Source organism: Hyla sarda, chromosome 6 (assembly GCF_029499605.1).
Source record: "Hyla sarda isolate aHylSar1 chromosome 6, aHylSar1.hap1, whole genome shotgun sequence".
NCBI lineage: Eukaryota > Metazoa > Chordata > Amphibia > Anura > Hylidae > Hyla > Hyla sarda.
The window spans coordinates 288,281,579-288,294,113 of record NC_079194.1 but is presented as its reverse complement, the minus strand read 5'-3'; positions in this window follow the sequence as shown (position 1 = coordinate 288,294,113).

Here is a 12,535-nt window from a genome sequence, read left to right as displayed (position 1 = left end):
ATAACAGGGACTACAACTCCCAGCATGTGTCATTCAGTTGTCCCCCCTCCCCCTTCACATATAGAGATCATACCCAGTATGAGATTTATTCCCCTGCAGTCCATACATCCCCAGCCGGTGCACCTTCTCATCCTCCCCTTCAGATAACACTCATCTTCTCTGTGAGGTCCTTCTCCTGTGCAGACCTGCGTCCTTAGAATACAGAGCAGGGGGGAGGGGAGGAGCTGTGTACTCAGCTGGATGAGATGAGGGGGCGTGGCTTATTCCTCTCATGCAGACAGAAAAAAAAAAAAAATGCTGTGACATCTTGTCCACAACAGACTCAGAACTGTGGACAACAGCAAAAGAAAACCCTCTGAACTACAGAACTTCCTGCCCAACAAACAGGTAAGAAAAACACACATATGCTTCCAAAACATATAACAAATGTGTATTGCAAAAAAACTAAACTTAAAAGAAGATGCCATATAGTCAAAAAAATTAACCACCGGAGTACCCCTTTAAGGGTAGTGTCACGATCCGGACTGGTATGCAGGTAGAGGATCCGCTGGTCAGTGAGGCGATGATGTGGGCCGTACTGGGGGACCGGTTCTAAGGAGTTACTGGTTTTCACCAGAGCCCGCCGCTGCGGCGGTAACTCCCAGGTCGTATCCCCCGATAGCGACTCGACCCCACTGACAGCTGAGATAGGCGTGGTACAGAAGGACTAGACAGAGGCGAGATCAGACGTAGCAGAAGGTCAGGGCAGGCGGCAATGGTACGTAGTCAGGGGCAACAGCAGAAGGTCTGGATACACAGGTTATGGCTCACACTAAACGCTTTCACAAGGCACTAGGCAACAAGATCCGGCAGGGACAGGAAGGGGAAGTGAGTTTATATAGTATACACAGTAATAGGACTGATTAGGAACAGATTGGGCCAGGTACCAATTAATGGTGCACTGGCCCTTTAAATCTGAGAGACCCGGCGCGCACACGCCCTAGAGAGCGGGGCCGCGCGCGCCGGGGCTGAGACAGAGGACAGGGCAGGTAATCAGAGCGGGATGCAATCCGCAAGCGGACTAGTGCCGCCATGCAGATCGCATCCCCGTCGGCAGCACTGTAGCAGCGCTGCCGGTCAGAGTGAGAGACCGGGGCGCTGCAGGAGACCAGACGCCGCGAGCGCTCCGGGATGGATACGGGACCCGGAGCGCTCGGCGTTACAGGTAGGTATTACATCTCACCCCTGTTCTGGATTCACAGCTTAGACTGCTAAGCACTCTTCTATAATGATGTCCATGTTGATGCCGCTTCTGAGTGACCTTTTTCTGTGTATGTGTACAGTGTATGGGATCATCATAGCAGTTGGTCAACTACAACTAGCTGGAGGACTACAGAAAATTAAGAGATGGCACCCACACAGGAAAAACTCACAGCCACTTTCCCGGCCTACTTGAGTATCTGCCTTAAACGATGGATCCTCAACTGGACATCGGTCTCTGTTCGGAGTGCATGTGCATGGGCGTAACAAGGTCCAAAACAATAAACGAAACACTGTACAGATGTCAGGGATGCAGTACAAAACACTGGGAATAAACACACAGAAAACATAGACAGGCCGTCTCAAAGCCATGAGATCTCGCAGTACAAGAACGGAAGTCGGAGGGAAAGTCTGAACATAGCCATGAGTCAAATGTACATAGGAAGGATCAAGCAAGTAGTACAATAAAAACTAGTGCAGACAGACTTAACACAGGCAACTTGATACACAGACTGACTGGTATTTATATGCACCTGAGAAGGATGTGGATGCTGAGACCAGAAATGATAGGACTCAAGCCCCCTAATTGGCTCGGGCAAATCCACACAATGTATCTACACCATAACACAGTTAATTGTTGTATATATTTATATATCTATTGATTATGATTTTTCATAGGGCGTCATTTTGTTTGAAATTAATGGCCAAAATTTCTTCCTTTGGCAACCTGTTGTCCTAAATGTTCCCTGCCCCAAGTGGATTATTTTCATTGTCTTTGGGATTGCTCTCAAATCCAAGGCATGTGGGCTATGCTTGCCTCACACTTAATGTCTACATATGTGGGGAGATTTATCAAAACCTGTGCAGAGGAAAAGTTGTCCAGTTGCCCATAGCAACCAATCAGATCGCTGCTTTCATTTTTCACAGGCCTTCATGAAAATGAAAGAAGCAAGCTGATTGGTTGCTATGGGCAACTGGGCAAGATTTCCCTCTGCACTGGTTTTAATAAATCTCCCCCATGGAGTGCATTTACCATTGACTCTGGAGTGGTCCCTATTCCATATATTTGGAGACTCAGGCTCTGACCGATTATCCCCTCACACTAAACAACTTCTCCATGTATGGACAGCAGCTGCATGGAAGAGTATTCTGCAATTATGGGTGCAAGATTATGTTCCTTCACTTTCATTCATCACTAGTAAAGTGAACTATTTGTTTCCAATGGACTGGATTGAAACCCTCATGGATAAAGAGAGACCGACTAAAATGTTTTTTTATTAATCATCTCCATCCCAACTGTTTTCAGTGCACTGATTGGTACATAGGCAGCTCTCCTATTCCCTTTTCCATCTACAATCATGGCCGTAAATGTTGGCACCCCTTACATTTTTCAAGAAAATGAAGTATTTCTCACAGAAAAGGATTGCAGTAACACATGTTTTGCTATACACATGTTTATTCCCTTTGTGTGTATTGGAACTAAACCAAAAAAGGGAGGAAAAAAAGCAAATTGGAAATAATGCCACCAAACTCCAAAAATGGGCTGGACAAAATTATTGGCACCCTTTCAAAATTGTGGAAAAATAAGATTGTTTCAAGCATGTGATGCTCCTTTAAACTCACCTGAAAGCAGATAAAAAGGAGAGAAGTTCACTTTGTCTTTGCATTGTGTGTCTGTGTGTGCCAAACTAACCATGGACAACAGAAAGAGGAGAAAGAGAACTGTCTGAGGACTTGAGAACCAAAATTGTGGAAAAATATCAACAATCTCAAGGTTACAAGTCCATCTCCAGAGATCTAGATTTGCCTTTGTCCACAGTGCGCAACATTATCAAGAAGTTTGCAACCCATGGCACTATAGCTAATCTCCCTGGGCGTGGATGGAAGAGAAAAATTGATGAAAGGTGTACACGCAGGATAGTCCAGATAGTGGATAAGCAGCCCCAAACAAGTTCCAAAGATATTCAAGCTGTCATGCAGGCTCAGGGAGCATCAGTGTCAGTGCAAACTATCCACCAACATTTAAATGAAATTAAATGCTATGGCAGGAGACCCAGGAGGATCCCACTGCTGACACAGAGACATAAAAAAGCAAGACTACATTTTGCCAAAATGAACTTGATTAAGCCAAAATCCTTCAGGGAAAATGTCTTGTGGACAGATGAGACCAAGATAGAGCTTTTTGGTAAAGCACATCATTCTACTTTTTACCGAAAAGGAATGAGGCCTACAAAGAAAAGAACACAGTACCTACAGTGAAATATGGTGGAGGTTCAATTATGTTTTGGGGTTGTTTTGTTGCCTCTGGCACTGGGGGCCTTGAATGTGTGCAAGGCATCATGAAATCTGAGGATTATCAACGGATTTTAGGTCACACTGTACAGACTATTGTCAGAAAGCTGGGTTTGCGTCCAAGATCTTGGGTCTTCCATCAGGACAATGACCCCAAACATATGTCAAAAAGCACCCAAAAATGGATGGCAACAAAGCGCTGGAGAGTTCTGAAGTTGCCAGCAATGATTTCAGATCTAAATCCCATTGAACACCTGTGAAGAGATCTTAAAATTGCTGTTGAGAAAAGGCACCTTCCAAAAAGAGAGACCAGGAGCAGTTTGCAAAGAAAGAGTGGTTCAACATTCCGGCTGAGAGGTGTAAGAAGCTTATTGATGGTTATAGGAAGCGACTGATTTCAGTTATTTTTTTCAAAGGGTGTGCAACTAAATATTAAGTTAAGGGTGCCAATAATTTTTGCCAGACCATTTTTGGAGTTTGGTGTGAGATTATGTCCAATTAACTCTTTTTCCTCCCTTTTTTGGTTTAGTTCCAATAAACAAAGGGAGAAACATGTGTATAACAAAACATGTGTTACTGCAATCCTTTTCTGTGAGAAATACTTAATTTTCTTGAAAAATTTCAGGGGTGCCAACATTTATGGCCATGACTGTAATTGGTTTTGTAGTTGCCAGGCGTAGGAGGGGTGGACAGTAGTGATGGTGGTGGTGGTATTTTAAGTTTAACTCTCGTTTTTGGGGGAAGGAGGGTATGTTTGCTTTAATTGTTGTTTATTGAAAAATTAGCAGAAAAAAAATTGTGAAATTGTGAAACTTCAATGTTTTATTTAAATTGCAATACCAACTTTATATATTTTTTGTTTATCTTAAAAAAAATATATAGGGATTTTAAACATGCAGATGTAGATTCTCCCCAAACTTTATGCCATATTTACCTCTTTTTAAATAAATGTACATAAACTACACTCACTGGCCACTTTATTTGGTATACCTGTTCAATTGCTTAACACAAATAGCTAATCAGCCAATCACATGGCAGTAACTCAATGCAGTGAGGCATGTAGATGGTATTTAAAAAATTGCTGATCTACTGGGATTTTCAAGAACAACCATCTCTAGGGCTTACAGTTGAGAATGGTCCGAAAAATAGAAAATATTCAGTGAGCGGCAGTTGTGTGGGCAAAAATGCCTTGTTCATGTCAAAGGAGGATGGGCAGACTGGTTTGAGATGACAGAAAGACAACAGTAACTCAAATAACCTTTAGAAAGAAAAAGAGATTGGCACAGCTCTCATACGCCCAATGTCCTGACACTCAGGGACCCACAGTCTGTACAGTGGGGTGCTCAATCGGAAATCCAGTGAACAATGTATAGAAAGAAATAATGATGGCACTCACCACATACGGGGCGACAGCTGTACTTTATTCGGTGACTGGCAGACTACAGCATGGGGAGGAGGGACACCTGGAGCGTGATAGCTATTTTGTGCACCAGGTGCACTTCTTCAGACTACTCAGTAACTTAAATAACTACTCAATACAAACAAGGTATGCAGAATACCATCTCTGAACACACAAAAAGATGAACCATGAAGCAGATGGGCTGCAGCAGCAAAGACCACACTGGGAGCTGATCCTGTCAGCTAAGAACAGAAAACTGAGGCTACAATTCACACCAAAACTTGACAATGGAAGACTAGAAGAGCGATGCCTGGACTGATGAGTCTCAATTCCAGCTGCAACATTCAGATGGCAGGGTTAGAATTTGGCATAAACAACATGAAAGCATGGATCCATCCTGCCTTGTATCAGCAGTTCGGGCTGGTGGTGGTGTAATGGTGTGGGGGGACATTTTCTAGGCAAACTTTGGGGCCCATAGTACCAATTGAGCCTGGTATAAACACGACAGCCTACCTGAGGATTGTTCGCAACCATGTCCATCCTTTTATGATAACAGTGGAACCATCTTTTGATGGCTTCTTCCAGCAGGATAATGCACAATGTCACAAAGCTCACAACATCGCATACATGACAATTAGTTCCCTGGACTTTAATGGCCTCCACAGCCACCAGATCTCAATCCAAAAGATCACCTTTGTGGTGGAACGGGAGATTCTCATCATAGATGTGCAGCCAACAAATCTGCAGCAATTGATGATGTCATCATATGGAGCAACATCTCTGAGGAATCTAACACCTTTCTAACCTCTTGGGAATGCAGAGCGTACCTGCACATCCTGCGCCTGCTCCCGTTCTATAACGTGGGGTCACGCGGATAATGAAAGCCAGGACCCATCGCTAATACAGGACATCACCGATCACAGTGATGTCTGCTATTAACCCTTTAGATCAAAGTTGATCACCGCATCTAAAGTGAAACTAAAAGCTTCCCGGCAGCTCAGTCGGGCTGATTGGGACCACCACGGTAAAACCGCTACAGCTGAGAGGACACGAGGAGGGTCCCTACCTGCCTCCTTGCTGTCCGATCGCCGAATGACTGCTCCGTGCCTGAGATCCAGGCAGGAGCAGTCGAGAGCAGAAAACACTGATCGATGCTATCCTATGGCATAGCATTGATCAGTGTATGCAATCAATGTATTGCATGTTATAGTCCCCTATAGGTGAAAAAAAAAGTTAATAAATGTGATTTCACCCCTTCCCTAATAAAAGTGTGAATCACCCCCCTTTTCCCATATAAAAACTGTGTAAATAAATATAAACATATGTGGTATCGCCACATGCATAAATGTCCGAATTATAAATATATATTGTTAATTAAACCGCGCAGTCAAATTCCAAAATAGTGTTTTTGAATAAAAAGCGATCAAAAGGTCCGATCAAAACAAAAATGGTACTGATAAAAACTTCAGATGACGGCGCAACATCCCTGTATGCGGAAAATTTTTAAAATGTTATAGGGATCAGCAGAGGACATTTTTAAATGTATTTTAATTTTCGTGCATGTAGTTATGATTTTTTCCAGAAGTAAAACAAAATCAAACCTATATAAGTAGGGTATCATTTTAATCGTATGGACCTAGAGAATAAAGATTAGGTGTCATTTTTACAGAAACATTTACTGCTTAGAAACGGAAGCCCCCATAACTTACAAAATGGCGTTTTTTTTTTTCAATTTTGCCCACAAATATTTTTTTTCTGGTTTGGCCATAGATTAGGTGGTAAAATGATTGATGTCATTACAAAGTAAAATTGGTGGTGCAAAAAATAAGCCCTCATATGGGTTTGTAGGTGCAAAATTGAAAGGGTTATGATTTTTTAAAAGGTAAGGAGGAAAAAACGAAAGTGCAAAAACTGAAAAACGCTGAGTCCCTAAGGGGTTAAAAGTATGCCAGGATATTTGATATTGGGTAGATCCTCCTTGTGCTGCTAAAACAGTTTTAACCTGTCAATGGTCTTGTTGAATCTGCATGAAGCCATTAGCAGCAAATAATTTAAAGGGGTACTCCAGGGGAAAATATATATATTTTTTTAATCAACTGATGCCAGAAAGTTAAACAGATTTGTGAATTACTTCTATTTAACAATCTTAACCCTTCCAGTACTTACCAGCTGCTGTATGCTACAGAGGAAATTATTTTCTTTTTGAATTTCTTTTCTGTCTGACCACAGTGCTCTCTGCTGACACCTCTGTCCAGGTCAGGAACTGTCCAAAGCAGGATAGGTTTGCTATGGGGATTTGATCCTACTCCGGATAGTTCCTGATATAGACAGAGGTGTCAGCAGAGAGCACTGTGGTCAAACGGAAAATAAATTCAAAAAGAAAATGACTTCCTGTGGAGCATACAGCATCTGATCTTAATCCTTCCAGTACTTATCAGCTGCTGTATGCTCCACAGGAAGTGCTTTTCTATTTTTAATTTCCTTTCTGTCTGACCACAGTGTTCTCTGCTGACACCTCTGTCCATTTTAGGAATTGACCAAAGTAGGAGCAAATCCCCATAGCAAACCTCTCCTGCTCTGGACAGTTCCTGACATAGACAGAGGTGTCAGCAGAGAGCACTGTGGTCAGACTGAAAGGAAATTTGAACAGAAAAGAACTTCCTCTGTAGTATACAACAGCTGATAAGTACTGGATGGATTAAGATTTTTAAATAGACGTAATTAACAAATCTGTTTAACTTTCTGGCACAGTTGATTAACCCCTTAACGACAAGCGCCGTAAATGTACGTCCTGGTGAGGTGGTACTTAACGCACCAGAAAGTACATTTACGTCCTAAGCATAACCATGAGCATCGGAGCGATGCCCGGATCATGCACGGCAGGTCCCGGCTGCTGATCGCAGCCAGGGACCCGCCCGTAATGGCGGACACCCGCGATCCCGCGGATGTCTGCCATTAACCCCTCAGATGCCGTGATCAATACAGATCACGGCATCTGCAGCATCGTGGTCACTAAAATGGATGATCGGATCGCCCGCAGCGCTGCCGCGGCGATCCGATCATCCAGCACGGCAGACGGAGGTCCCCTCACCTGCCTCCGCTGCCTTCTGGGAGTCTTCTGCTCTGATCTGCCTTCCCGCAGACCAGAGCAGAAGATGACCGATAACCCTGATCAGTGCTGTGTCCTATACATAGCACTGAACAGGATTAGCAATCGAGTGATTCCTATGGGGACTATTAAAGTGTAAAAATAAAAGTAAAAGTAAAAAAATGTGAAAAACTCCCTCCCCAATAAAAACGTAAATTGTCCCATTTTCCCTATTTCACCCCCAAAAAGTGTTAACATTTTTTTTATATACATATTTAGTATTGCCGCGTGCGTAAATATCTGAACTATTAAAATAAAATGTTAATGATACCGTACGGTGAACGGCGTGAACGTAAAAATAAAAAAAAGTCCAAAATAGATGCTTTTTTATAACATTTTATTCCCCAAAAATTTATAAAAAATGGATTATAAGTTCTATATAAGCAAATATGGTATGAATAAAAAGTACAGATCACGGCGCAAAAAATGAGCCCTCATATCGCCGCTTATATAGAAAAATGAAAAAGTTATAGGTCTTCAAAATAGGGGGATTTTAAAAGTACTAATTTGGTTAAAAAGTTTGCGATTTTTTTTAAGCGCAACAGTAATAGAAAAGTATGTTATCATGGGTATCAATTTAATCGTATTGACCCAAAGAATAAAGAACACGTCATTTTTACCGCAAATTGTATGGCGTGAAAATAAAAAACCTTCCAAAATTAACAAAATTGCGGTTTTCTTTTTAATTTCACGACACAAATAGTATTTTTTGGGTTGCGCCATGAATTTAATGGTAAAGTGAGTGATGGCATTACAACGGACAACTGGTCGCGCAAAAAACAAGCCCTCATACTAATCTGTGGATGAAAATATAAAAGTTTTTTGAAGGCGAGGAGGAAAAAGCGAAAACGTAAAAATTTAATTGTCTGCATCCTTAAGGCCCAAATGGGCTGCGTCCTTAAGAGGTTAAAATTTTTTTCCAGCGGAGTACCCCTTTAACAGCATTTTAAGCATAGCAGGGACATATCCTTCTTAAAGGAGTAGTCCAGTGGTGACTCAGTGGTTTACAACTTATCCCCTATCTTAAGGATCGGGGATAAGTTGCAGATCGCGGGGTGTCCGACCCCTGGGGCCCCCCGCGATCTCCTGTACGAAGCCCCGACAGCCCGCGGGAAGGGGGCGTGTCGACCTCCGCACGAAGCGGCGGCCGACACGCCCCCTCAATACAACTCTATAGCAGAGCCGAAGCGCTGCCTTCGGCAATCTCCGGCTCTGCCATTGAGATGTATTGAGGGGGCGTGTCGGCCGCCGCCTCGTGCGGGGGTCGACACCCGGTATCTCGGCAGAGAGCCGGGGCCCCGTACAGAGAGATCTCAGGGGGCCCCAGCGGTAGGACCCCCCGCGATCTCAAACTTATCCCCTATCCTTAGGATAGGGGATAAGTTTTTCACCACTGGACTACCCCTTTAAAGTGGCCACTGGCATTAGGAAACCCATATCTGTACAATGTTTAGGTAGGGGGTATGTGTCACAGTAACATTCACATGATGCCAGGACGTAAGGTTTCCAGCAGAACATTGTCCAAAGCATCATACTGCCTCTGCCATTTTGTCTTCTTTCCATAGTGCATCCTGGTGCCATTTCTTCCCAGGTAAGTGACGACCATACACTTTCCAAAGTTGCTCAGTTGTCTATTCTTCCTGCTTACAAGTCAATATCAAGAACTCACTGATCACTTGCTCCTAATATATCCCATCCATTGTCACCAGATAATCAATGTTCTTCACCTGTTGGTATTTATGTTATGGTTAATCGGGGTATGTCAATATTAAGAGAATCTACTGTGCTACATTCTCTCAACATGTCCATTACTTGTGCAGCTCAATATTTCTCACTACACAGTCACCATTTCACTATGTGTTAGCTTTTGTTTGCTTTTTCTCATTTCAAAGAGCTTTTCCCATAGACTAAGATGACCAGTATAGGTGTGAGATTTCATATTTGCCAGCCCTCTTTCCAAGAGTCTCTTGATTCTCCCTCCGGACTCTTGGTAGGGGTGGCAAGTCTCTCACAAAGGCAGGAAGGTTGTCATGGACCTCACCAGTGGAAGAAGAAAAAACATATAAGCCTCCACTTATTTGCTGCTCACATTTCACTTTTAGACAACCTGCAGACATGCTGGGACAACACATACCGTATGTGCATGTTTTTGTTAGTAACTTGAACATAATGGTACTGTTATGGGGCCACTTTGTGTTCAACAATCTTTTTGGGAGCACCATCTGTCTTTCAATGTTCATGGGGCTACTTTTTGGGCAACAATGTTTATTTTGAAGCTAGAGTTTGTGTCAGAACATTTCTACCAACACCATCTCCACCTAAGGCTGGGTTCACATCAAGTTTTTGCAATACAGTTTCCGTATCAGGTTTTTGATGAAAAACGGATTCCTCAAAACCGGACTAAGGGTGCATGCACACCACGTTTTTGCTATACAGTTCCCGTATACGGTTTCAAGTTAAAAACCGTATGGAACTGTATAGAAAACCGTATACATTGACTTAACATTATAAACCGTATGTCAAACGCATCATCCGGTTGTGTCCGTTTTGAATCTCGTACTGTTTTGTCCAGCTTTTTAGCCGTACCCAAAACCGTAGTCTACCATGTTCTTTGGTCCCGGAGAAAAACTGTATTAAACCGTATACGCTTTTTATACGTTTTTCATACGTCTGGGTGCATCCGTTTCTAAGAAAAAAAACATATACGTTTTTAACTTTTCATTCCATTATGAATAAAGTTTTACTTGTTTGATTGAAATTCCAAGAAAAAAACTGTGCTAAGTCAAAAACCGTATGGTGAACACCAGATGGAACCGTACACACATACGGTTCTGTACGGTTCCCATTGACTCCCATGTTTAAAAAAAAAAAATGTATATGTGTCAATAAGGTTTTTCACCCGGACCAAAAACCGTGGTAGGCTACAATTTTGGGTACGGGAAAAAACTGACCAAACTGTACAGGATGCAAAACGAACACAACCGGATGCATATTTTGGAATACGGTTTTCAATGGAGAGTCAATGCATACGGTTTTCAATACGGTTCCGTACGGTTTTCAAATTGAAAACGTATACGGGAACTGTGTTGCAAAAACGTGGTGTGAACCCAGCCTAATACTGACTCTGACTCCACAACCCTTCTTTAAGGGGACACTTTCTGCCTGGCAAAGTTTATGGGAAACTCTGAAGAGCCCTGTCTCTCACTAGTAATTTTTTAGGGGACACTCTGGCATTGTTTATGGTGGTATTCTACTCTATGTTTGACACATCTTCCAATGGCATTATGTGGATGACACTGTTTCTGGGACAATCTCTTTCTGGCACTGTATATAGGAAAAGCTCTTTGGATAACACTGCAATGTTTAAGGGGGCACTCTCTTGGCACTAATACAGGACTTTCTGACTAATACTATTAAGATGCACTCACTGGCTGGTACCATCTAAAGAGCAATCGCTTTGACATTGCTATGAGTTTTATCTGACAACTAGTAGTGGTAAGGAGACTCTCTGGTTGGCACCAGCATAGGAGTCTTTCTGACTTAGGGCCGGTTCACATCACGTTTTCTCCCATACGGGAGCGCATATGGCAGGGGGGAGCTAAAACCTTGCGCTCCCGTATGCCTTCCTATGCGCTCCCGTATGTAATTCATTTCAATGAGCCGGCCGGAGTGAAACGTTCAGTCCGGTCAGCTAATTTTTACGCTGAATGTGCTTTTTCCCCGGACCTAAAACGGTGGTCAACCACGGTTTTAGGTCCGGTTGTAAAAGCGCATACGGCGCAAAAATGAGCCGGCCGGACCGAACGTTTCACTCCGGCCAGCTCATTGAAATGAATTACATACGGGAGCGTGGAGAAAGGCATACGGGAGCGCAAGGTTTTAGCTCCCCCCTGCCGTATGCAATCCTGTATGGTAGAAAACGTGATGTGAACCTTGCCTAATACTATTTAGGGTACACTCTGCCATTGTTTATGGTGGTATTCTACTTTGTGTTTGACACTACTTTCCAGGGCACTGTGTGGCAAACACTGGTTATAGAGTCACTCCATGAGTGACACTGTTTTAGGGGTACTTTTTGCTTGGCACTGTATATTAGGCAAATTACATTTTGGCACTGGAATGAATCTCTTTACTAGTATTGTTTATGACACACTGCCTGGTTGCCTCTTTTATAAGGCTTTTTCTAATTAGTACTATCTAAGGGGCACTTTCTGGTTGACATTGTTCATAAGGACACTTTAGCAATGTTTCTGGTGTCACATCACTTTTTGTATGACACTATTTTCATGGCCTAATTTATATGGGCGCTCTGGTTGCTACTATTATGGGAATATCTCTGACTAGTACTATTTAAAAGACAATCTCTGGTTGGCACTATTACGAGCTCTCTAACTAGTCCTGATTATGGGGCACTCGCTAGTATGCTCTAATACAAGGCTCGCTCTGACTCTGATTTA